Source organism: Microchirus variegatus (genome assembly GCF_963457635.1).
Source record: "Microchirus variegatus genome assembly, chromosome: 8".
In the NCBI taxonomy this organism is placed as follows: Eukaryota; Metazoa; Chordata; class Actinopteri; order Pleuronectiformes; family Soleidae; genus Microchirus; species Microchirus variegatus.
Genome location: NC_139809.1, coordinates 231,585 through 257,648, shown reverse-complemented (window position 1 = coordinate 257,648; position 26,064 = coordinate 231,585). Strand labels below are relative to the sequence as shown.

General features: G+C 39.3%; 1 protein-coding gene across 1 annotated transcript in view; it reads right to left on the bottom strand.

Annotated features, from left to right (window-relative positions):
- mical3a (microtubule associated monooxygenase, calponin and LIM domain containing 3a) overlaps positions 1-26,064 on the bottom strand; it is an 88,780-nt gene that overhangs the window by 62,305 nt on the left and 411 nt on the right. The gene's annotated exons all lie outside the window — the stretch shown is intronic.

The window sequence follows — 26,064 nt, the reverse complement described above, 5'->3', positions numbered from 1 at the left end:
ACACAACAGGGAAAAACGGGCAGGTTTTTACATGTTAGTCGAATTGCAGAGTTATTTAAAAGATATGTTGGACTGTCGAGGCTTTTTACGCACTCGGTTCTGTTCTGGACAGACACACTTGTTTGAAAATAATTAGACGTCTACGTGGGTACATATCAACAACTGATTGCCCTGAAGGAGGCATGATAATACATTCATTTTCATTGTCAACATTTAAGAACGTGTTTGGGATATTTTTTTTTATATACACAGTGAAAATGTTTTTGTGTCCTCAGAATAATCCCCTTTTTATGTAGTTTAGGTTACTAAGTAGATCTGTTTTTGTTTTTCTGAAGGTTCTCCAGTGGTTGCCATGGAAAGTTTTGTCACAACCTTCATACAGAAGAACGTTCTCTAAAGGTTCCCAGAACGTTACCCTAACTTTGCTTTTCTACTACAACCTTCATACAGTCCTGAGAGAATGTTCTTTAAAGGTTCCCAGAACAAAAAGTACATTTAGACTACAGCAGCCCAAGTGGACAAATCATGTAGAGCACATGTGTCAAACTCAAGGCCCGGGGGCCAGATGTGGCCCCGCCACGTCATTTTATGTGGCCCACGAGTGATTAATTGGTCTTAAAAATCTGTGTTAAAATAGGTCTATGCTGCTATAAGGCGTGTGTTGACCATAAACTACATTTCCCACAATGCATGGCAATTTTGCCATCAGATGTCACTTTTTCTGACACACTTAACCTTAAAAGTGATGCCACTTCAACAGTGAGTCACATGGACACAGATGTTGATGTAATTCAATGAACAGCATGTTTGCAAACGCCTGCTTCATGTGTCCTCTGTACTAGAACACTGAAATAAAGGATAATTGTTATTATTGTTTGCAAGACTAAAAGTAAAACATGTAATTTCTCAGCCAAATGAGACTGCTGACTGTGACTGACTTTTTTAATATGTATAAATTTAGGGAAAAAAATACAATTCCCTTTAAATGCTTGTGTTCTAACAAAGCATAGACTTTGGATTGAATTGAATTTGCCTTTGTGGAAAACCACTTTGGGGAAATTATATGTTTGAAACAATTGCTTTCAAATGGCAAGACATCACATGGAAAAGAATATAGTCAGTGTTTGGCTGCTTTCTGCAGACAGAAATATGGATCACTGATTTGCTGCTTCGTTCTTTCTCACTCACAATCCGAGACAAGATCAGAGAGCGGAAAAAAAACATTCTGAAGCCGACAATGACCCAGTAGCCGACATCCAGGCTGTGATTCCAAATCGCCCATTAAAAGCTGTAATGATTATACTCAGTGTTTGGGATGATTCAAAAGAAAGGTCAGTGACATGAAGGCTCTTCATAAAACCAACTCATCTACGAAAGTCACTGCTGTTGGTGAGAGGATCACAGGGCAACAAAAACAGAGCTCTATCAAACTGTAAAGATAAAGTTCATGCAATTTGATTAGAAGTTGGGTTTTATCTACTGTTTATTTTTAGTGAGTTCAACACCATCAGTACTTCTGCGCTGGGAGAAGGAACCCGTCTGTTGCTAATAGTTTTCTGCAAAATAATCAGCCGGTCTCTCAGTTTTTGAGCGTCCAGCAACTTTTCTGCCACTTCCTGTCTCTGAAAATGACTGTTTTAGAGCATGAGGATACAAGGAGCTCACTGTAAGAAAGAAATCCACAACAAAGATACTGTGCACGTCTACTATCGTGCAGTATTTTGTTCCTCCATTCAACAGACAGCGTTATCACTTAGAAAATGTATATTTGTATCAGAGAAAAAGAGGAAACTATTTACGAGGATACAGGAGTATGCATTAAATGAAGTGCAATAAAACACAATATAAAGCCAAATGTGACCATGACTATAATTAATTCATCATATAGCATTGGTTTATTGCTAAAATGATGTTGTTTATATAGCTGTTTCCCATCGTCCATTGTCACAATCATTTGTTTTGATGCTTTCTTTTACCATTGTACAGTCTGTATTGTTGCATACTAGGCCACATGAGGAGAGTCAATCATCAAAAAGGCATATTTCATATATGGAAACAGTAAGATTTCATCATATTACTCATACATGTCACCAAAGTGCTAATACAGGGGTTTAAACCTATACGCTTATTTAGAACAGCTTTATTTTGACTGTTCAAGGATTTGCAGCCAGGCAAAACAAAAGAAGCGTGCACCAGCACAAGGACATTCCACGTATGAGGTCTCTACTCAGAAAAAGCTGCCCTAGTTGGATTTTGCACAGATTTGCTAATTAAACAAACCACAGGGGAACAAGGGATGTCAACCACGTCTGCATGTGTGAAAATGAGACAGAAAGGAGAGAGAGAGAAAAGGGGAAGAGAGGCCTAGAAGTGAAGTATAAGATGAAAAGACATAGGAACAGAATGGCTTTGCTGCTGCATCACAGGACATGTGAGAGAGTTGATATCACCTCTAGTTGTCCTGAGCACCTCGGTTATCTCCACGCCTCCGTTCACCGCTGAGTTTTGACATTATCCATTCATTGAAGATCAATAGACGCTGAAGCACACACACACACAAGGGCTTGTCTGCCTAAGGTGAGGCTGCTACACACGTTCACAACGTAACAAAGGAATAACACATGATGTCATCCCTGACAACGTTCAAAGAAATCTGCCTTAATATCACATCATCAAATATAGATGACAATGGGCTCAGCGCGGGATAAAAAAGATGAAGTACTTACTGTACTGAGTGCAGCTGACAGACAGAGGCTGCTGATCCAAGAGGTATCTCTCTCTCTGTGCTCTTCTATTTTCCTCCCTCCCTTTCTTCTTCCCTTTCTGTCTCTCCTCCCGCCTTCTTCTCCTCCTCCTCCCTCTTTCTCACCACAGCAAGATGCTGCCTGGACCACTGCTCGTTGTCATGGTAACCGAGACCTGGGGGTGGGGGGTTTCTCACGTGACCACGTGTCCCTGGGCACTGATTGGCCAGACGTAGAATAAGTAAGGAGGGAGTAACGGGGCAGGCTGGTGATGTCACACACACACACTGATTCACAGATGGGAGGAGATCCTCTCGTCTGCACGAACACACACACACACACACAGACAATAGAGAGTCTTTTCAAGGTGTGGATGAGCTGAAGTGGAGATGGTTAAGGATGAGTCGACTTAATTGACTGACTTACAGGATTTCTGCTCTCAGATATCAGCATATCCTCTCCCCCCTCACTGTTATCAACTGTCACTAAAAATACATGCTCCAGGGCTCTAAACAGGCGGCTCCAGGATTTAGAAAATCCTGCAAGTGTTGCAAGACATATGCACTCACATGTGTCAGCCGGACCTGCTGCACGGCCACATTTCAGCCTTTCCTACAATCGGCTATTTATAGCCCAAATAAAACCACAGAAGCATAACTGCTGCCTTCCACACACACGTACACACACATACACACACATACACACACGTACACACACACAGTAATGTTTGTTGTACAAACAGTGGTGACATTTACACAGTGAAAACAGCTGAACTTTTAGTCACTAACAAACACAATACAGAGGTAAAACGTGAGTGACCTATTTATAATGTGTATTTTTGATTAACAGTTGTTATATGTGTATTTATCCTTGTGATACAGTCAAATTATGGAACAATCTATATAAAAACCTAAACTCAGGTTCAAATATCAAATATTTTTCTTACTAACAACCTCCAAACACTTCAAAATGTTTGTTTAACATTTAAGTTTGAAGACAAACTGTAACATTAATATTGTCTTTCTTCTCCTTTCGCACACATAGAGTTCTTACTTTTGCTCTGACGTTGCAAACATTTCTTTACGTTATTGATTATTCTTACATTTATTTATACATTCCTTTTCTTTTAACTTGTCCGAATGAATCCACTCATCCTCTATAATGTGCCCAAATTAAGCATTAAAAAGTCACATTCGATTTAAAGAGTGATAGAAATACAAAACAATAACGGGTCACCAGGGGAATGTGCTGTACAGTCCACGTTATAATTGCACAGACTTTCAAAGTTGAGGGGAAACATTGGCAAAAGAACATCAGCTGTGAAACGAGCTGTCGAGTGACTACACAAATGTTTTCTGTGTTTATAGAGGCAGTTAAAAAAATCTATCAAAAAAGCTTGAATGTTTTACAGCCGCTTTTGAGGAAAATTAGGCCTCTGTCAATTTTTAGGCTCATTCAAATGGTGACATGATTAATCGCAGTCCAGGCTTGACGTGCAACACTATTGTTGTTTGGGATTAGGCCAGTTCTGCCAGAGAGGGGAAATGTTCTTGTTCTGAGAGAGAACCTAATGTTTGGCTTATTTTTCTGAGCTGATGTCATGTTTTGCCTTTGTGTAATATTGAGCAACTGTAAAATATGTATTTATAATCCTCAGAAGATTAGCTCTCAAAGTTTGCAATATACTTAGACAATGACTTTTTTGGGGGTGGGGGGTATCATTTTGTTTAAGGAATCAAATGTTGAGAGGTATTTTTTATGTATTGAGCCTTTATTCTGTAATGGACGGACAAGTTCTAACATCTGGACGCTTTCCTTTCATCACTGGAACATGAATAACATCATGCCCTCCCTCCCTGGGGTTCGAGCCCCGGTTAGAACAAGGGTCTTTCTGCAAGGAGTTTGCATGTTCTCCCCGTGTGTGCATAGGTTTTCTCCAGGTTCTCCGGCTTCCTCCCACATGCAGATCTGGGGATTAGTTGAATTTGTCACTCTAAATTGACCGTAGGTGTGAGAGTGTGAGTGAGTGGTTTGTCTCTATATGTGACCCTGTGATGGACTGTCCAGGGTTTACTCCGCCTATCGCCCTATGTCAGCTGAGATAGGCACAACAACCCCACGTGACCCTCTGGTGGAGGATAAAGCAGTAGATAATGGATGGGATTGAATAGAAGCATTTATTTTTCATGGTCAGAAAACATGAAAAAATTTAACTTCTTGAATAAAATACCATTGTTTTAATCTGAAGAAACAACACCCAAAGAGAATATGTAGCATATTTAAATGGCTGTTACTCATGCATCGTGCATCAAAGACGACCAAGGCCATGTATTATGCAGACGCTTTCCTCTTCTATAACTGGGCAGTGAGCTGTATTAATAAAACATGCACCGCCGTCTCCAGAGCCATTTGTTTCTCAGCAGACAATCACATATAAAGTTATATACGTTATTCACTGTAAACATTTTCTGTAATAAAAATTGAATAATGTCAGACTTTCCAGCGGCCGCACGTCACAATGCTTCCTTCCGTTTCCTTCAAGCTCACGTCTTATATTTGCTGTAAGAAATATTGTCGTGTTCACTCTTTATTTGCTGGGAATTCTAATGAAATACAAGAGGAACAGTCACTTAATACAATAGCAGCGCTTGTGTAGAATTTAGAGGGTTTAACACTGACAGACACAAGGTGACATTGCACAGGTGACAGTTAATGAATACATGAATCCTGCATTGAGAATAACTGCTTTTTCCTTCACTTCAGTCAGGTTTTATATTCATATCTCAGCTGCATCTCTTCATCTGTGACCACGAAGAGGTGATGGTGATGATGAGAGCAGTGATAATAGGTCATAATGTTCACTGCCATCAGAGGAGACTGTTACAGGCCAGTGAGTGCTGAGCTGCAGAGGACGACAACATGACAATGACAACACAATCACTTTTAAATAAACTCAATGGGGTTTAGATTCATTTCTTTTTGTAATGTACACCTAACAAAATATGTTACATGAATCAGAAAGATGTTTCACATAATTCACGTAAACTCAAAGTAAACATTCTGCCTCACATCACAATTGTGGGAACATTGAGTCATGTTCACTCGGCACATTGTTCAATTCTGATAATAAAGATCAGACGTAATGGCTCACATTCAAAAGTGTTTTGCATGTGACTATCATGTGTGTTCACGCTCTATTGTTGTGTGGCTTTGATGTGTAATGCTCAGCACGTGCATATCAAGCCAAACCCCCCATGGATTATTCTCAATCGACCATTCATGAAGTGACACAAATCAGAATTGACGATCAGATTTCTGTGTCCACATAGACTTGAAAACATTACATAAGAGTCACTTCAACCTAACAGTCTTAACATAGCGCTTATTTACAATAATATATCTTTATCAGTGTTGAGGTTTAGCAGATACATCATTTTAAATCATGGTTCTCCTCTTATGGCTCTTTCCCATATACAGTATACAGTTATATTATGACTCAGCTTAGCACATGGTTTGTGTACCGCAGTCCGTCGACGTCATCTTTTAGTATCAGCTTAGCTCACTTGGTACTTATATATATATACATACAGTATATTATATATTTTGCTTTATCTTAAAATGTGCAACCCGTTCTCCATTTTAAGAGAATACTTTTTATTCTGTTGTATTGTTTTAATACCATCCTTTATTAATGTCCTTTATGTCATTTTGTTTTTGAGTGCAGGGTTGTTCTGTGTGAGCACATCAGTGTCGTTGTTCCTACAAAGTACAATGACAATAAAGGCTATTCTGTTCTAGAATGTCTCATCAGAACTTGGTATCTATCTAATTGATCATCTTGTCACTAAGTGATTACCCTGTTGTCTGCTGCTTAGTCAGATTAGCTACAGGCATCACAAGATTAAGAGGGATGATGTGAGGTGACTCTTGCACTGACCAACAAACTAACTTACCTTAACAAATGCTCCGAAATATTCCAGTAACCTCGCTTTCATACAGAGAGTAATTGGTTTAATCCACACTACATGAAGCCTCTCAGTCCACACTAACGCTCGTGAAAAGGCTCTTCCCAGAATCACAACAGTATTTTCGGCAACATGAATCCAGCCGACTGTAACATGAACTTTTAATTTCCTCCAGAACGATGAACACTAACTCTGTGCAAACACACTGTAAATCAGCTCCAGTCCGCTGGAGTGTGGAGTGTGTGTGTGTGTGTGTGTGTGTGTGTGTGTGTGTGTGTGTGTGTGTGTGTGTGTGTGTGTGTGTGTGTGTGTGTGTGGGTAGGGGCTCCAGCAGAGAGTGGACAAAGGTTAGTGAGTGAAAAACACCTCAACCAACAGAGACAGAGGACAGAGTGAAGACAGACAGAGGTCTGGTCGTGTCTGTGGTTGATGTGAGTCAGTCTAAATTTAACTGTGTCTTTAGACCTCAGACCAGAGCTGTGTGAGGACTGAAACAGCAGCAGTGGTCAGGGTGCGGCGATGCTGGAATTATTCTGACAGCGCTGGACGTTTACAGTGTCATGAATTGCTGGCGTGGTAGACTTATAAATCCAACCTACTGAGAAGTCAAAAGGGTCAAAGATCACGGTTGTAACCCTGTGTCTTTGACCCTCCGACCCTTTGCTAAGGTGATATATGTAAGAAATGTACTGAGACATAAAATGTCATGATGTGTAAAAGGACTCATATTATACCCTATTTCTCCAAGTTAACCTAGTTCCCTGGTGTCATAATGAACATGTCTGTGACATGCTTTGGTCAAAATACCATAAGGATGAAGCACCACAGCAGTTCAATCACCCTGTTAAAACAGCCCTGTTCAGAACGCACGTTTTAGTAGTATCTCTTAAAAGAAAAAAAAAAAAAAAAGTAAAACGAAACTTAAGGGACAGGAAATGACATCAGCCACAGAGGCTACTGTGAGCTAACAGCAGTTAGCATTTGGAAAAAAGTGATCATTTGCAGACTCTAGCAGGCACATTGCTGTCATATATAACATGTATCCACTGGACAGATAAATCCTCTGAGGCTGGAAGTTTGTGTAGAACTCTGTGCTGCACAAGAATAGAACTTTTCACGGACATTTACGGTTTTGGGATACCGTTGCCCTCGCCAGCACTCTCGCGTGAGTCATCTTTTTTTTTTCAACCTTTGCTGACTGATAGGACCTCCAGAGTCCCAAATATAAGTATTTAAATTATTAAAAAGTACATTTTGCATAACATGTCCCCTTTAAACTGAATATATTATTCACAATAAATGTGTCAGCAGAGCCAGTAGAGAGCAGCTAATACGGAATAATACCAAACTTAAAAAGCCTCTGTACCCCTCTCAAAGATTTCTTAACCAGAAGAGAATAAAATGAGGATCTGCAGTAGATGCATTAAAACATACGACAGGGGAATGTGGAGAGGAAGCTGTAAGTCTGCAACAGACATGCCACGCCCCTTCTCTCTCATACATGTTGTCAGTAGATATACCATTTTTTATCAGTCTGTTATTGTCACCTTGTCATCTCCTCTCATCACCTGATAATTCACCAGTGATTCACTCAAGCAGACACACTTTCACTTTCAATCACAGTTTGTTGCAGACATGATAAAATTAACCAGATAGATTCACTCATTCATTATCTACCGCTTTATCCTCCACACAAGGAGCCAATCCCAGCTAACGTAGGGTGAGGGGCGGGGCAAACAGCCCGGACAGGTCACCAGTCCACTCTCACGATCACACATACGGTTAATTCAAAGTGTTCAATGAACCTCAACATGTTGGGAGGAAACCAGAGAACCTGGATAAAACCCACTCACACCAGAGAGAACATGAAAACTCCATACAGACACCTGAGGTCAGACCAGGTTATGGACCTGAGTAACACAACAGTTCATACAATGAGCAAACACTAGGCATCAGTGTTCAACATTAAGAATGAGAATCATCCATTAAACACAATCACCAGCAAACTTAAGGAACACAAAGATTGACTTTCTACACTAAATCATAGGCAATGTTTTTTGAAGCATGCTTTGTTTTATTAAAGATTCTTGTGACTCAGAACTGAAGACTGAGCCAAGATGCTTCAGATCACAGGCTCAAGTAAGACTTTAGACATGATCAGTTACCACAGCAACCAGTATTTTTCTCCTTGTCTCGATCAAGGTAAGAAAATAGAACACAAAGCTAAACATGTCAGATTTCTGTGTGGGAGGAAATGACTAAACAAGTGTTACTGTTAATGATATTAAGACTTGACTCTGCTTCTCATTTATATTCAGTTAGCTCTTTGTTACACAAAGTGAAGTTTCATTCTGCTCATGCTGATTTCTCTTATAAGGACAATAATCCCATAATCATCTGTTCTGCCCCTTGTGCTGAACTGAATATATTGCAGAGGAGGAACATCAGAGCAGACACAGCAGAGCAGGGAAATTGGTAAATGGAACTAAATCCACAGTATTAGATTGTTTAATAAGTTGAATTACAGTGTATTACAAGGTTATGTTCTATCTACAAGTTCATGGTTATGTTTGCTTCCTTTATCTACAGCTAAATAAAGCTCACATCTGTGCAGTATATGTGAACCATAAGCTTCATGGTCACCATGGAAACTTTATTACACTTGTTTAGTTATGATAGTAACTCTCAAATGATTGACGGTGCTTCCAAATGCTTATAACAGAAGAATGCAATATATTTTATTATATCTCTTGATTTAATACTGTTTGCAACTGTTTAGAGACTCTAAATATTATGTTTCACATACCTCACTTATTCTGTTAGTGGTATATATTCTTCATGTTCTGGTTCTTATTTGTTTTAGGTTCATGTTGAGATTGTACTAAGATTTTATTGGACAAAGGATGTTGCAGATGGAGCTGCCAGACAGAAGGAAAGGAGGGAAACAACAGAGAAGAAGGTTCATGGATGTTGTTAAGGACGACATGAGGACACAAGGGACAGGACAAGATGGAGGCAAATGATCCGTTGTGGTGACCCCTAAAGTGAGAGGCCGAAAGAAGAAGACTGAGTGATCGGGTAGTGGCATAAGAAAGGAGTTTAATTGTAAAGATAACATTATTTTTTACACATGACAAGGTATTAATTCATGGAACGTCTGTGTCTGTCAGATTGTTTGCAGTTTACTTTACTCCACTTACAGTTGTTGTCACTGTGCCATGCACACGATGGTCACTTTAAGGCCGATTTTGCCACTTTTCTGCAGCAGCATTTTGGTTTCGTGGCTCTTTAGTTCAATACAAAAAGCATCAACACAACCTGGCATAGATTTTTAACAATATGCATGAAAAAAGGACTCTATTCTAGACAATTAAAGCCCAAAAATGTGTCTCAGTGTGTTAATGAGTTGCATTGTGCAGAAATTGAGAAGCCATTACTTTTGGAGCCTGGTTTATTATAGGAAACAAAATGCACTCATGACCTTTCTCTTTGTTTTGCCAGTATCATCATCATAACCTTTCATGTCTGCTTAGAGCATGTGGTTCACTTTTCCTCTTATCATTCCCAGTACTAACTCTATAGAGTGTTTGTGACCAGAGCAGAATTTTAATTGTGCTCAGCTCAGCCAAGGTTCCCACTTTCTTTTCTCTGTCCTGTGTCCTCTGAATCCTGCACATCATCCCTCTCCTCCAATAGGAACTATAAAACTGTTTCCCCACTAGCAGGCGCTAACTGTATTCAGTATTCAGACTGGGTTCTTGCTCCTTTCTTCTTCTGTGTAGTGGTTTACTTGTATACTGTATACATGCAGTAGCAATTTGACTCCCAGTTTCATTATCTGACTTTGTGAAATCTGATTTTGTATAATTTTAATTCATGACACAGTAAACATTATAAAAGTCTGGTTTTAGTCAGACTAACACAACAGGTTTTTTATAACGTTGTGTAAACGTAGAGACTAAGAGGCCTGTGGCATGATTTTGTCTATTTGTAGTCAAAACTTTTTACCGCATTTTTTTCCTCACGGTTCATCAGAAGTGAAACGTAACTGACCCTGACTTCACCTTGACTCGTGATGTGAAAACGGATCTGGACATTTCAGAACTCGCTTTGCATATTAGATGCAAACTATACAGAGCAGATGTTGACTCAGTGATTCCACAATGACTGAGGTCATGGTTTCAGTCGAAAATCTTGAACCCGATACAAAGGATCCATGATGATCGCACTCTGCAGACAGAGTGTGTGCACAAACACAAACACTGCCCAAGGACAGAAACCAAGCGCTCCTCTGTGGGCAGACGCACACATACACACATACACACATACACACATACACACATACACACACACTTTCATGCATAACCAATACCTCAGAGCCTTGTGCATACACAAAAACACTGGATCCTCCTGTAATGTAGCTCTTTTTCATCCTTCTGTGCTGCATGTCTCATTAGTTCACCAGAAATAGAATATACACAGATTAAACATGAATATAAGGTATTAATCATGTTGCTATGTATTTTAAGGAGAGATGTCACATTCCCAGCTCTAGTGGGTTAGTGTGTTGGATAATGTTAGAAGTGAGAAGTGACACAGTGATTGTTCATGTCATTTCCCCAGAGTCGTTATTGATGTCTAATCGCAATAACATTGATCTTTCTGCAATTAAACATGAGTTGTTTTCATATCTTATTATTTTGTATTATAAAAGGGTTTTCTACACCGAACTGTTATGTACTTATTTGTGAGTTGAAGTAATAATATATTATGAAAGAAAGAGTCGTCATAGACCTTCAGCCAACTTTCTCTCATGCGCTCACTCTACAACTTATCACTCTACAACTTATCAGAGTACGTCTTTGCCCTCTGTGTCAATGGAAAAGAGCAAACACACACACACACAACTATCACATGCAGCTGTTCAAATATTGTGACATGTGATCCTGGTCTGACACAAAGAACGCTTGTAATGAACGACTGCGACACAAAGACCGGGAGAACGGGAGCTCATCTCTGTGCTCTCTCTCTCTCTCTCTCTCTCTCTCTCTCTCTCTCTCTCTCTCTCTCTCTCTCTCTCTCTCTCTCTCTCTCTCTCTCTCTCTCTCTCTCTCTCTCTCTCTCTCTCTCTCTCTCTCTCTCTCTCTCTCTCTCTCTCCACCCAAACACTCAGCATTGTCTTCAGTTGTGGACGTCGCTGCTGTTTGTGTCTCTGTCCTCTGAAATGTCTTCACCATCAACATGTTTGTGAGAGAGTGTTTTTTATATAAACACAGACGTCTTATCAAAGAAAGACAAGCTGATTGAATTTATCTTCTGCGAAAACATACTTTGTTCTTTGTTTATTTACACTATTGCTTTGCAGATTCTCTCACATACATGAATGAGGATGATTATTACTTTACCCTCAACACGTACAGCTGATACTATGCTGTGGTGTATAAAGGATTATCTGGGACTAAGTTTAAGACATGAAAGTATAAATAATATAATCAGAAATTACAATTAGGATTGGCCTAACTAGACATTTCTTCTGAGGTTAATGTTTGTGTGATCTTTGGATAGTGTCAAGAAAAACAAGTGGAATCAGGTGTCAGACATATATAAATAAATAAATGAATGAATGTGCTGGTAATTTCAAACCCTCTTATTGAATTGAGAGAGAACAACCAACCCTGAGCTGCATGACTGACCTTTGTGTGAATGGTAGAGTCATTGTTCACGTAAACAAACAGGAAATATGTCACATAATGTGATTTAATCAAATCCCTCAATCACAGCCTTTATTCCTTGGTCTTTGGTAACTTTCACTGAAGCTGTTTCTGTTTTTATGGTGTATTCAGTGAAGGTTATTTTAAGAACTTACAGGGAATTTGGATACTTGTATGTTGAAGCTGTAGTGTGTAACTTTTAAATCTAAACACGTGTCCATTAGATTTAATCCAGTGTCAAATTAGTTCATTCGATGCTGATTACGCTGATGCTCATCAGCCCCCACATGTCTCTGTGTTTAGATCTCGCGTTGCTCAGAAACATTCCTGCTCTGCACACAGGAAGTGATTGGTTTTTATGTCAAGAGAAACACAGGCCAAAGCAACACTGCACTACAAAGCAAGGTGGAGTGTTACTGAAAACACAAAGAAGTGAAAATGTTTCCAGAAGTGAAGTGATGTTCAAAATACTCCATAGTTCAGCGGTTTGACTGAGTCAATATTTCTTGTTCCGTCTGCTCCTGCACTGCCAATATATACAGACATGCTCCTCTGTCAGATATGAGAATAACTTTATAATTATCATCTTCAACCACTTTATCTTCCACGTGAGGGTTGCGGGGGGAGCTGTGCCAATTTCAGCTGATATGTTGACCCTGGACAGTTCTTCAGTCCATCACAGGGTCACATAGAGACGACCTTAAACTCTCACACCTACAGTCAAGTGTCCAATTTACCTAATCCCCATCTTGCATGTTTTTGGACTGTGGGACAAAACCGAAGAACCTGCAAACTCCATGCAGAAAGGCCTTTGTTCCAACCGGGTCACAAACCCAGGTCTTCTTACTGCAAGAGTGCTAACCCTAACCCTACTACACCAACCCTGTGACTCCAATAGAAGCATCATTACTAAGAAAAATCACAAAAGGTTACACACTGCAGCTTTAGCAGCACAGCATACATCAATATTTATTTTAAATATTCAATAACTACCATGGCCCTGACGTGCAGAACGCAAAAGCAAATCACAAACACAAATCAAAAAACACAAATACAAATCACAAACACTAATCAAAAAACATAAACACAAAATAAAAAACACAAACGCAAAACAAAAACACAAACGTAAAACCACAAACACAAACGCAAATCACAAACGCAAAACAAGAAACACAAACGTAAAACCAAAAACACGACCGTAAAATAAAAAACACAAACATAAAACCACAAACACAAACGCAAATCACAAACGCAAAACAAGAAACACAAACGTAAAACCAAAAACACGACCGTAAAATAAAAAACACAAACGTAAAACAAAAACACAAACGCAAATCAAAAAACACAAACAAACAACACAAACACAAATCACAAACGTAAAACCAAAAAACAAACGCAAATCACTAACCCAAAACAAGAAACACAAACGTAAAACCAAAAACACAAACGCAAATCACAAACGCAAATCACAAACGCAAAACAAGAAACACAAACGCAAAACACAAACGTAAAAAAACACAAACGCAAATCACAAATGCAAAACAAAAAACAAAAAACAAAAAACACAAAACCAAAAACACAGTTTTGTTTGATGATTTGTGTTTTTTGTTTTGCGTTTGTGTTTTGTGATAAGCATTTGTGTTTTGTACCTCAGGGCCACCGTAAATAACCATATTTCAAGATGACTCACAGGTGTAGTCGCTGTAATTATGTGTCATAATCAGTTTTATGCTGATGCCAGCAGTCGTTGTACGTTTCAAATGAAATCTGTCTCAGTTTAGCAAACAGTTAACATTTTGGATTAAACTCTCCTCGTGTTATTACTCGACCATCTGGAAAACATTCCGCTTCCAGGCACAATTTCACAAATAACAGGGCGACGGCGTCCAAACGTGAATATGAGGCTTAAATGAGAAGTGATGGCAACCATCTCCTCAACTACACTTATCACTAATAATGTAAAGGTCAATTTGATTGCAAGTGGAAAGAAAAACAGAACTTGACATGATTATGTATCATCTCTATGAGGCTTTCATGGGCGTTTTCATTCAACAAATGTCATATTACTACATAGTTACTACTGCCAGAGGTTCCTCAGATCAAAGCATTATTTCATACCTCTCAGTCTCATGAGGAGCTAAGTCTGTAGAGACTGATCAGGACAAGAAGAAAAGCAGATATGACATAACACCATACAAGGCCTCATCAAGTGAGGTCGTGCCTCAGCCTTGGGATCAGCAGAATAGCTGGACTCTGATGTAATTCCCCTCCTCGTCTTTTCTGTAATTTGGCTGCATTTATTTTTTTTTGTCGATCTGTTTTTCATTTTACAGTTCGATGCGTTTGGCTGCGATGATGTTCACAACATGTGTCCCTGACCCATTCACTGCATTAAACCATTGTTTCAGGGTTAGAGGGTCTAGAAGTGGTATGTAGCACATGTAGCACTGGGATGTGGTTTTCTCGAGGCCTTTCATTCACACAGGAACAGACGGAGCAGCCGCCTCACACAGACATTTGAATTGAATGGGTGACAAATACTAGCAGAAGAACACTGTGAGTTCCACTGCTGCTTCAGTCATGGAGTAAATGACCAAAGCATTTTACTAGTTGTTTCTACAGATTGCAAATTTCTATGGATTTTCAAAGACAAAAAAATATATACACTGTGTTGCAGAGATGGGAATAAATCACACATCTGCAAATCACAAGTCTTAACCTAAGTCTCAATCAAGTCTGAAGTCATTCTTACAAGATTCAAGCAAATTAAGAACAGTCGAGTTTAATCTGTAACAGAAACACTGTTTTACTCATACAACGTAAGAACTGAGTCATGGTCCCATAAAACTGAATTATGTGTAAAATTAAAAAAATAAAATCATAACATCAATTAACATGCATGTTACACACACTAATTATAACCAGCTTTTGACCCAACAAGACTAACTAGCATTAGTTTAGAATTGCAACCAACACACTTCCTGTCCTTTCTTCCTTTGTGGGATTTGAAGTGACAAATTTGCAGTGTCGCTCGGTTGCCAGGTTTGTACGCAAATCTGCAAAAACAGACATACAAACATAACATTAACTCCTCCTCTTAAAATGTAAATATTCCATAAGTCAAGTCGTTTTACTTAAGTCAAGTCCATGATTTACCAACATTAGTCAAACAACGTTCAAGTCCTCAAATTTGCAACTAAAGTCAGAGTCTCCAACCTCTGCTGTATTGTGTGTGTGCTCAGGTCAGTGTGTAACATTTAGGGATTATTGGTGTAACTTGTAACACACAACCCGTATGTTTTTATAACTGTATAATAACTATTGAAAGTAGGTCCTTTATGTGAACTTCAGACAAGGACCTTCATATGAAAGCTGCCATCTTATAACACGTTGTTTCTACGGCTGCACGAATGGATGTGACGCTGACAAACAGACAAATTAAGACAAATGAATGTTTTTCCTTCAGGAAATCACCCAAAATCAGCAGTTTAGTAGTTTGCAGTATAATGTCGTCCATCTGTTACAATCCTTTATCCATGACTTAATCATTTTTGGTTCTCAGTTTTCATCAGGTCTGATCTGTTTGTTGTCTCTTCCTCATCCCCCTCATCATCTCACACAGCTTATTATTAAGAGAGGAAAGGAAAGGTTGCAATTATCACCTCTTTTAAAACACAACTCTTGGGAACGAGGACTGATTCCACAGAGTCATTACTGCGTTTGTGAGACTGAGAAACTTGAAATTCTGAAACCTTACCAGTTTTCCACTGAGCAAAAAGTTCTCATACCTCACCTAGCATACAGCTGGGTTGAACGCATGAGAACATAATTACAGTCTGAGCGTCTTGTATACAAGCTGGCCGTCACCCAAAAGAACAACATTCATTTCAGACACAGCAAGCATCCCATCATTTTCTCATCCGGTGAGGGTGTGGAGCAGCGACATGTACAACTGTAAATCCTGTGATTACTGTGATTTAATGGGTTACTACAGTTAACCTGGCACTTTTTCACACAGCGCCCTCTGTCAGCAGCTCGTCTCTGTGCGAGAGCTTTCACAGGAGCTGTGGACGCTCTGTGTATCTATAATGTGTTGTCAAATTTCAGTGCTCGAGGGGTTAATTTTAGGAGTAAACCAATAAGCATGCAGCATGCTGTTTGACTGATGACCCAGAGAATGAATGAAGGTATGTCAAGAAGATCTAAGAAGAGACCAGTGAAATGTCATTGGATGACATTTTTATGTTAACCTTTAACACACTGGCTTTAAAGGACTCATATTTTACCCTATTTCTCCAAGTTAACCTAGTTCCCTGGTGTCATAATGAACATGTCTGTAACATGCTTTGGTCAAAATACCATAAGGATGAAGCACCACAGCAGTTCAATCACCCTGACAAAACAGCCCTGTTCAGAACGCTCTGTTTAGTAGTATCTCTTTAGGTCCACCTTAAAAAAAAGTAAAACAAAACTTAAGGGACAGGAAATGACATCAGCCACAGAGGCTACTGGGAGCTAACAGCAGTTAGCATTTGGAAAAGTGATCATTTGCAGGCTCTAGCAGGCACATTGTTGTCATATATAACATGTATCCACTGGACAGATAAATCCTCTGAGGCTGGAAGTTTGTGTAGAACTCTGTGCTGCACTGTGGAGCCAAGAATAGAACTTTTCACGGACTTCACAGACTTCTGGTTTTCGGATACCGTTGCCCTCGCCAGCACTCTTGTGTTATTAGAGACAAAGCAGAGCTCCACGATACAACAATTCCAGGAATTAAGTGCATTGTGACGTCTCAGTGAGTGATGAAGTCAACATCGTGTCTTTTATCTCCTGTACTTAGACTGAGGACAAAAGTCAGAGTCCCAAATGTAAGGATTTAAATGATTAAAAAGTTGATGTTTGCATAATACAGGACCTTTAACAGCCTCAAAATATCCGCCTGGTCTTTTTTGGGTTATTATTTTAACCATAAAAGAGCCAGAAAATGTAAAAGAAATGCAAAAATGCTTTTGCCCATTGTTCCATATCTGGCAGTTGTTTACAATTAACTGCATGTTAAAATAACATATTAACAATTTAAAATGATCACTGTAGTTAAGCACGAACACAAAGATTGTGTGTGTTGAATTTGAATTTTGAACAGTTGAAGATATTTACAATAACATTTGTTTGAGTCCAAAAAATGAAAACTATGTTCAGGCGTTTTTCCAACTCTCTCCTCTTGTGGTGACAAAGATGCGGATTCGCCGACTTCCTGCAACAGCACAAGTGAAATTACCGTAATAACCACATGTTGGATTTGACGTGCAACTCAGCAAACAGTTGGGATTTTCCGACCATCACGTGATTACGGTAATGTAAATGTGCGTAATCATGTCGTCTGTGATGCGCTTGGTGTTAAAGGGTTAAAACCAATTTAATAAAATTGGTATTGAACCATGTCTCATTCATCATTGTTTAGTAAATCCCCAGCTCTACTACGTTTTACTTCCTGACCTTCAACAGAATTCCAGGCAACAAAGACAGTGACGTGGGTCAAGCAAACAGTCGTAAACTCGACTTCTACCTCTGCTCACTGTCATGCTGTAACCTGAAATGAACTCATTCTCCTCTTTGCTGAGGGCAGAAAAAAAAGAGTCCAACCAAACCAAGAGAACCTAACCACACTCTCTTTACACAGAATGCATCTGTGGGGGAAGATTCTCACAATCCATGTGGCAGGTTTGCTCAGAGCTCAACTGGTTCAAGGAGGCAAAGAGATGTGAATTATGAGAATAACAAGGACATTATTCTCTGCACGATCTCTTCTGTTCAACTGCTGAACGCTGCTCATGCTCAGCTCTCTCTCTGACTATCAGACCTGCATGAGTGCACAACTGGAATCTTCACCAAAGCTGTCTTTAATTCAGTTCTTACATTTACACAACAGCCGTGTGTCTCTCTGCCAAACTTCTGCGTGCAACAATCCTTTGTGTCAACTTGGGAACTTGTGATTAGAGATAAATATCTGAAAGCAATAAGGTTTTTCCTGATTCTTTGAAAAGTGAGTCTACGAAAATGTGATAGCATTCCAGTTCTAGATCTAGAAGCTCTAGTGTCTAAGATATAGTGATATCCAATTACAAATTATTGACAACAAATAACACTGAACTCAACTGACCTTTTGTAGCCTTGAGTTAACTCAGACCGTCCTCCTGCTCCACAGGGACTTTAATTTAGCGCTTCAGCATAATCATAAACATGAGCATCAAGATTGTCATTTTGAATGTTGTTCTGAAGGCGGAAACTGCTGCTGCTGCCTCACTTGAGACTGGAATCACCAACGACACATGGCTAGAGTTTTAAAGTCAGGGAACTTCTTCAAAGGGAAGTGATTGAAGTTGGAGAGATTCTCTGAATGTGGGATTTCCTGTTTCTCCAAACACTCTATGGACGACGGAAACTGCCAAAATTAAATAAATAAATGCACCATTGAATAATTACTTAAATGTGTCATTAATTGATTAAATGTGTAATTGATTAATTAAATTACCAATTAATTTTATGTAATATATATATATATATATATATATTACATAATATATATATATAAATATATATATGCAGAGCTAGTGAACACATTCCTATACACTGGGTGGCGCTATTCACCTCTACGTTGGTTTAGATACTCAAACAAAACAACCACTAAAAATCAGTGGCCCTGAATGTTCATTCTGTTAAAATGAAGAACAACCTTCAGATGTTTCTGTCAAAGTAGAAAGAAAAGTGTCAATGACAGAATTCTCTGTTAATGCGTCTCCAGGTAGTTCATTCCATTTCCCCCATTATTCCCCCTAAATGTTTCATACTAGACCTTTATTTTATGTGCATTTAACATTGAGGTACTTAAGTGTTAATGAGTTGAGAGAAGCTCTGATCATGTTTACAGTAATGTGTACTGTTTTAGTGAGTTTGTTACATGATGTCACTGACTAATAAATAAATGGAAAACATTTACAGAGACAATATCCATGTTCCACTGTGTTCTGCTCTCTCTACAGATAGTGTTTGTGTTCATGGAAAAAAGAATGAGACACAAAGATTTTGAAATTGTGACTTTTTCAGTGGCTTTTCAAATCTGAGGTGTGAAAGAACTGTTTACACAAACAAAAACACTATGTAGACGATGCCAGACTTATATACCTATACATTAAAAACAACTAAAATGAGAAGACACATAACATCATCATCACCCTAAATCTACTGTATTTGTATAAAAACTCCAGCCGACAAAAGACTCCAACGTTTACAACCTCACTACCTTATGACAACTAAAAGCTAAAAGATGAATGTGTGATAGACGTCAGGATTCAGGTGAGTTTCATGTTGGAACCTAAAAATAAAATCCCATCATGGTCAAATGTCACATTCAGTGATATCACTGTATTACAAGCTCGACTGAGATAGTTTAACTACTGTTTGACTCTTGTGTGACTGACGTCTGTCTGATAGCTGATCTGGGTGAGATTGTGAAGAAGAACCAGGGAGGACAGCTGTCCAGAGAGGGAGGGGCATGTGTGTGTGTGTGTGTGTGTGTGTGTGGACATGAATCATACATCTGAATGTGTGTTGTATCTATTTATGGTCGGCTGACCCTGGGTCTGACCTCAGTGTGACACTTGCCTCTTGAGCAGCTCCTCTCAGTTCACTGATGCCGTATCCTGTTTTCTGCCTCTCTGATCTATAATTCTCTGATCTATAATTCTCTGATCTATAATTCTCTGATCTATAATTCTCTACGCAGCCTCTTCACACACTCACACACTCACACACATGTGCATGTTCACCTGCGAACATATAAAGTGCATGTAGTCCACTCACACACTCACACAGTCACACAAGACGCTCCACACGAACAGCAGCAAACATTTGGCTCCTCAGTTACTAAATACCTCACGATCATCACTCGTTAGTTAAAGGCGCCATATGTAAGAATGTGGCCAAAAACAGTTACTACACTCAAAGTCAAAATACTGAGGTCTTTTTGGTTTCGTTTTCTTCGCCATTGTAGCTCAGACTTAACTGGCAACCAGTGGTTGCTCGGCAGCTGAGACTCTACTGACTGCAATGATTGGTAGACGGCGGTAGGTGGCGCCACATGCCAAAACATGATTTCAAAACATAAACATGATTTGCAGTCTGCAAAATATATTTTTTAATACAAATATTTAGTCTGTACTGTTGTTGTTGGTGAGTTCAGTTTGTTATATGAACATTATTCCTGAGTCTCTGTGACATATTAGGAGGATTTTATCATTTATTACATAATGCACCTTTAACTTTTACAGTCTCATGTCCAGTGGGTAAGTGATATCAAAACTTTATTGTTTTCTCTCAAGGTTTATAACAACAACAACATGTCTGCATCTGATTCAGTTCAAAACAGCACAAATAATATTCAAAGCAAGAAATAATGTACAGTTCTTGTACAAATAAAATAAAGACGTTGTTTTCAGAGAGACAAGGGGTTTAATTTAAGAAAAAGTGCAGTGTGCCAGGACAATGTTAAAAATGTTTATTAAATAGTTAAGTAAAAGTATGTTTCAATCTCTGGGGTTAAATTATGGAATTACAGCAGATTAAAAACATAAATCAGTTTTGAATAAATATAAGGATGATGAACAGCAGTTTAATCCAGGACGGTCATGGAAATGGTCGTGTTTAAAGTCAGACGTGTTCTTGTACTGAGAACATTTCATAAAACACTGTAAATATGTAAATATTTGGTGAAGCTGTGTATAAACTGAGTTGTGTGTAATAGAATGGTAAATATAAGTTTATACTTCTGCCGACTCCTTTTCAAACATGTGACGAGTAAATGTAAATGTGTTGTAAATGTTGAACGTGTTTGAACCAAAAGCCTTTTGCATTACGTTCTTGTGGCTTTTATCACTTGATTGATCTCAGAGAGTTCCATGAACTGTGTAAATTATTATTCAGTTTTGCTGATCCATCTGTCTGGAATTCTTTGAACTAAAAATATCTGAACTCATCGCACTCAAAGCTTTTTGTTCCATATTAAATGTAAGACAACGAGAATCCATTGAACAGTGTGTGTGTTTTTAAATTGTTAGTGTGATCTCAACGGCTACACTTTGTATTTGCCAAATTGTTTGGAATTCCTAAACTGTTGTCTATTATAATTTATTGCTTGTAACCTGTCTTTTTGAACTTGTATTATTTATTATGACGTGTTGCTGACCTCATGGTCAGGTCATCCTTGCAAAAGAGATCTTGATCTCAATGGGACTTTACCTGGTTAAATAAAACTTAGTGAATGCAGCTGACTTTTGTCTGTTGGAGCCTGTAAAACCAAAAACAATGAACCAAATGACATTAAAATGGTTTAAAGAGCTGAGGAAAAGTGTGATTATGTTGATTTCAGTTCAGTATCGAGGATTTTCTTCCGTTTGCACACAGATGTACATACAACTGCCAACAGGGTTTTTCAGGCCATACAATCTAACAGCTTTTTACATTCTTATCTCTGTCTTATCAGACGTCACAGACAACTGAAGACGATGAGGTGAAAACTAAAGACATGCAGACGCTAACAACACATGACGTGTGTGTGATCTAAAGGACAACAGTTGTGACAACAGCGTCAGAATCAGAACATTTCTTCCTCTTCTTAGTTGAGTTTGCTCACTGATTGTTCTGGACATTGTATGAAGTCAATAATGGCTGATATTCTTATTGGATAATGTGTGAGTGTTATGTGACCACAGCTCTTAATTAAAGTTTCTTATTTGTCCTTATTTATAGACTTCTCAGTTGTTGTCCTTCAGCAAATACAATTTACAATTGTCATTTGTCCAAAGACTAAACATTCATGAGGGCAGTGTTTCCCCGTGGAGCTCCGCCCTGCATGAGTTAGATGTTGATGATTGAGAAACACTGCATTAAAGTGTTGGGGTGAAAGTGAAACACATAACTCTCGTCACACGGATGTCAGTGATTCTGTGGAGGAAGCTGTGAAAACATCAGTGAGTGATTCTGTGACTCTGTGACTCTGATCCAATGAGTTCATGGACGTGGAGTTTCATTCGTGTTCACTGTTGTTTACTGCGTAAACAATCACCAGAACCGAAATACTCGGAACAAATTAGAACAATCTGTGCTGTTTTTGTCATAATATTTCTTTACACAATTCATCATTTTAAGATTCATGTAACTTTAACAATGTTCTGAGATTGCTAAATTCATTTACTTGATCGCAAATCTGGCAACCGACACTCTCAACAACAACTTTTGGAGTTGCCAGATACTAAAAGGAAACCTTTGAATAATCTGTTCTCACTTGTTTTTCTTTTTGTTTTAAACAATCAAACCCACACATTGGGATGTTTTGCAACAAGGGTTCAAATCCCTCAGCAGGATAAAGGACCTCAAGTCGTGTTAGCTCTTAGCTGTGTTGCAACATGGCTTTCAAATTTAAATATTAATGAATACATAAAAATAAAGAAAGAACACTTCTAAAGAAGCACTTCTGTATATTATAATTTATTTATTTATCTGTTAATTATAATTTCTGGGAATTTAATTGACGTACGCCATCGATCTGCACACAGGGACATTACACAGAGTCATGTTGTAACATGAGCATAATGTATGATGTGTAAATACTGAGCTGCTTCAAGAAAAAACTGCTGCCGATCAATCAATCAATAAACCAGAAAAGCACTCAGAGAGCGCAGACCTCCGTCATGCAGCTCAGTGCTTACAAAATACAACCTGCTGACACACAACATGTACAGATCACACCCATCCATGACTTTTCGAGTTATGTTGGTCATTAACAGACAGATAAACAAACTCCTGTGAAAACATATACTTTACCTCGTGGTAGAGGTGGATAAAAGCAGCACAGGGAGAATAAAGTTACTTAACAGAAGACGGAGTCCGGTCTGATTCAAGAGAAGAAGACGAACGCAGAAAACGTCTAATATCAAATGTTCCTCCTCCCTTTAAACTGTTGCATATTCACTCAGCAGAAACACACACACACACACACACTGTCTCTGCAGCTGTGACTCTCAGCTTATGAAGAAACATAAAGGTGATGCTAGAAACAACCCTGCTCAGCTGGATGGATTTTTCCTAAACCACAGACACACACAGACTCAAGATGATCTACATCTGATGAGAACGTTGTCGTGGAATAGATGAAGTGACTGTAGCTGCATCTAAGAGACCATCAGAGAGAGAAAAGTGAAACAATCTGTAATAAAAGTAACATTTGTACAATAACAAAGTAATTACACCAGCATCTCTGGTCTCAGACACTTCAGTGTCCATCTGTTGACCAAAAACAAAGCCATTAGAGAAATAACATCTTAACAGGATTATCTGCTGATCATAGTCTAGACTCTTCACCACCAAGACACCATGTCTGAAACTCTTAAAGCCACAAACTTTACATGTTGTACATCCATGAAAAAGTACTTTTTTCCCATCCCTATGATAGGTCTGCAGTGGTTTCAGTATAGATCCTGCAGGAGTCGCTTCTCTTGACCTGTGAAATGACTGTTTCTGCCAGAGCTGCATTCTGCTGCTGATACTGAGTCTCCTGTAAATCACCAGAGGTTGAGGTCTGCAGTGCAGAGGGATACAGTTTCTGTACTGACATGGACTTATGCTGTCTGAGGATCTGCTGCCGTGGACTGGGAGGTTTTAACATGTCACCACTGAGACTGGGATGTACACAGTGTATACACAATTCATGTGTATTCTGTGGCTTTTATAGTTTTATTCATGTTCATTATAAGTTGTGATTATTATATCTGCCTTTAATTGCTTTTGTTTACCTTTCATGTCATGTAAAGCACTTTGTAACTTTTGAAAGTGTTATAACAATTCAGTTTAAAGCAGCTGTTCAGATTTAGAATCCTGTTGTTAAAGTTTTCATCATTAAAGGCCTCGTGTGTAACAATTAGGAGAGTTTATTGGCAGAAATTGAATTGATAGGTGTTTGTATAAGTGTATTATCGCTTAAAAGTTTCAATAAATCTTATCTCTTTAACAAATAAATCAAAATCTTGTGCCACTGTTTCGACGGGGTCATATGTTCCCCAGTCACATACAAAGCGAGGAACATATGACCACACTTTGACATCAGCCTGAAAGGAAAAACTGGCCATATTGTTTTGAAGTGGAAGCTTATGACACAAATGAATAACTACATCTTTTCTAGCATGTAAAGGCCACCATAGTTCACTGATGCATTCTGGAAAGGGAGGGGTGAGCGTAGGAGTCCTCTGTTCGTTCCCATCCGTCATCACCACGAGTGTCACTACTTTGTACACACAGGGCATGAAAGTGAACCGTTTTCCCTTTGTTACTCCACATATTTAGCATAATATACGTTGAATGAGTCAGCCTTTGTTGACGGGGGACAACAGTTCTGCTGTGGCACAAGTGCAACAGCAGCAGCAGCAGGAGCAGCAGCAGCAGCAGCAGCAGGAGCAGCAGCATCAGCAGCAGCAGCAGCAGGAGCAGCAGCATCAGCAGGAGCAGCTGACCACCAGGATCGGTGTCTCGAGTCAGGGGCAGCGGGGGGGCAGCTGCCGAGCAAACGGGCAGCGTGGTATGAATGACAGCTATTCACCTCCCTCTTGAACATCACATGATCGCTGCCTCCTACTCAGCACACAATATCAATCTGTGTCTTCTGATACAGTACAGCCTGGTGGAGAGAGAACAGGAAGAGAGCGAGATAACTGAGCCGTGACCTTGATAACAGCGAATGAAACTGGTTACCTGTCTCGTCACAAAACGAGTGTTAAAATTAGAGCAGTTACTTTTAGTGTGTTCTTTCTGTGTCATACAGCAGTAAGTAGAGCAGCTGTAGCCACGGGCAAAAAGGGAAAAAACACAAAACAATTTCTTTACCCTTCTCTACCCTTCACCTACATTTCCCACAGCTGCTTATTCATCCCTTATGAAAACAGACTCTGCTGGAGGTGCATGCCTCCTCTCTCTATTACAACAGATGTGTCTGCACATGGCATTCACATAAGTTTCTTCACATCAAGCTTGGAAATACATGTCTTGCAAATGCTGTCTCTCTGGAAACACTGGAAGTAAAAGAGAAATGAGGAAACTGACCCAGTTACGGAGGAAAGACGGCTGAGGATGATGAGGCATAAGCTGTGAGGCCATAACTGCTCCATCACAATCTCTACACACACACACACACACACACACACACACACACACACACACACACACACACACACACACACACACACACACACACACACACACACACACACACACACACACAGTCAGAGTGAGAGTGAAAACAGTGACATCCCTCGGCCACAGCGGTGCCAGTTGACCTTAAGCTTGATACTGCAGGAGATGCCTGAGAGTGCTGCAGTGTCTCTGTTAGCCAAGCAATCCTGCTGTCATTGATCCACAGGCTGACACTCTAATGCAGTTTGGCAGCAGCAGCAGCAGCAGCAGCAGCAGCAGCAGCAGCAGCAGCAGCAGCAGCAGCAGCATGCAGAGCAGAGCAGAGCATAATAACAAGTAAAGACAATAACAACAGCACACGCTGGTAAAGGAGAAGGGTGAGGACCACGTCGTCCCATAGAAACA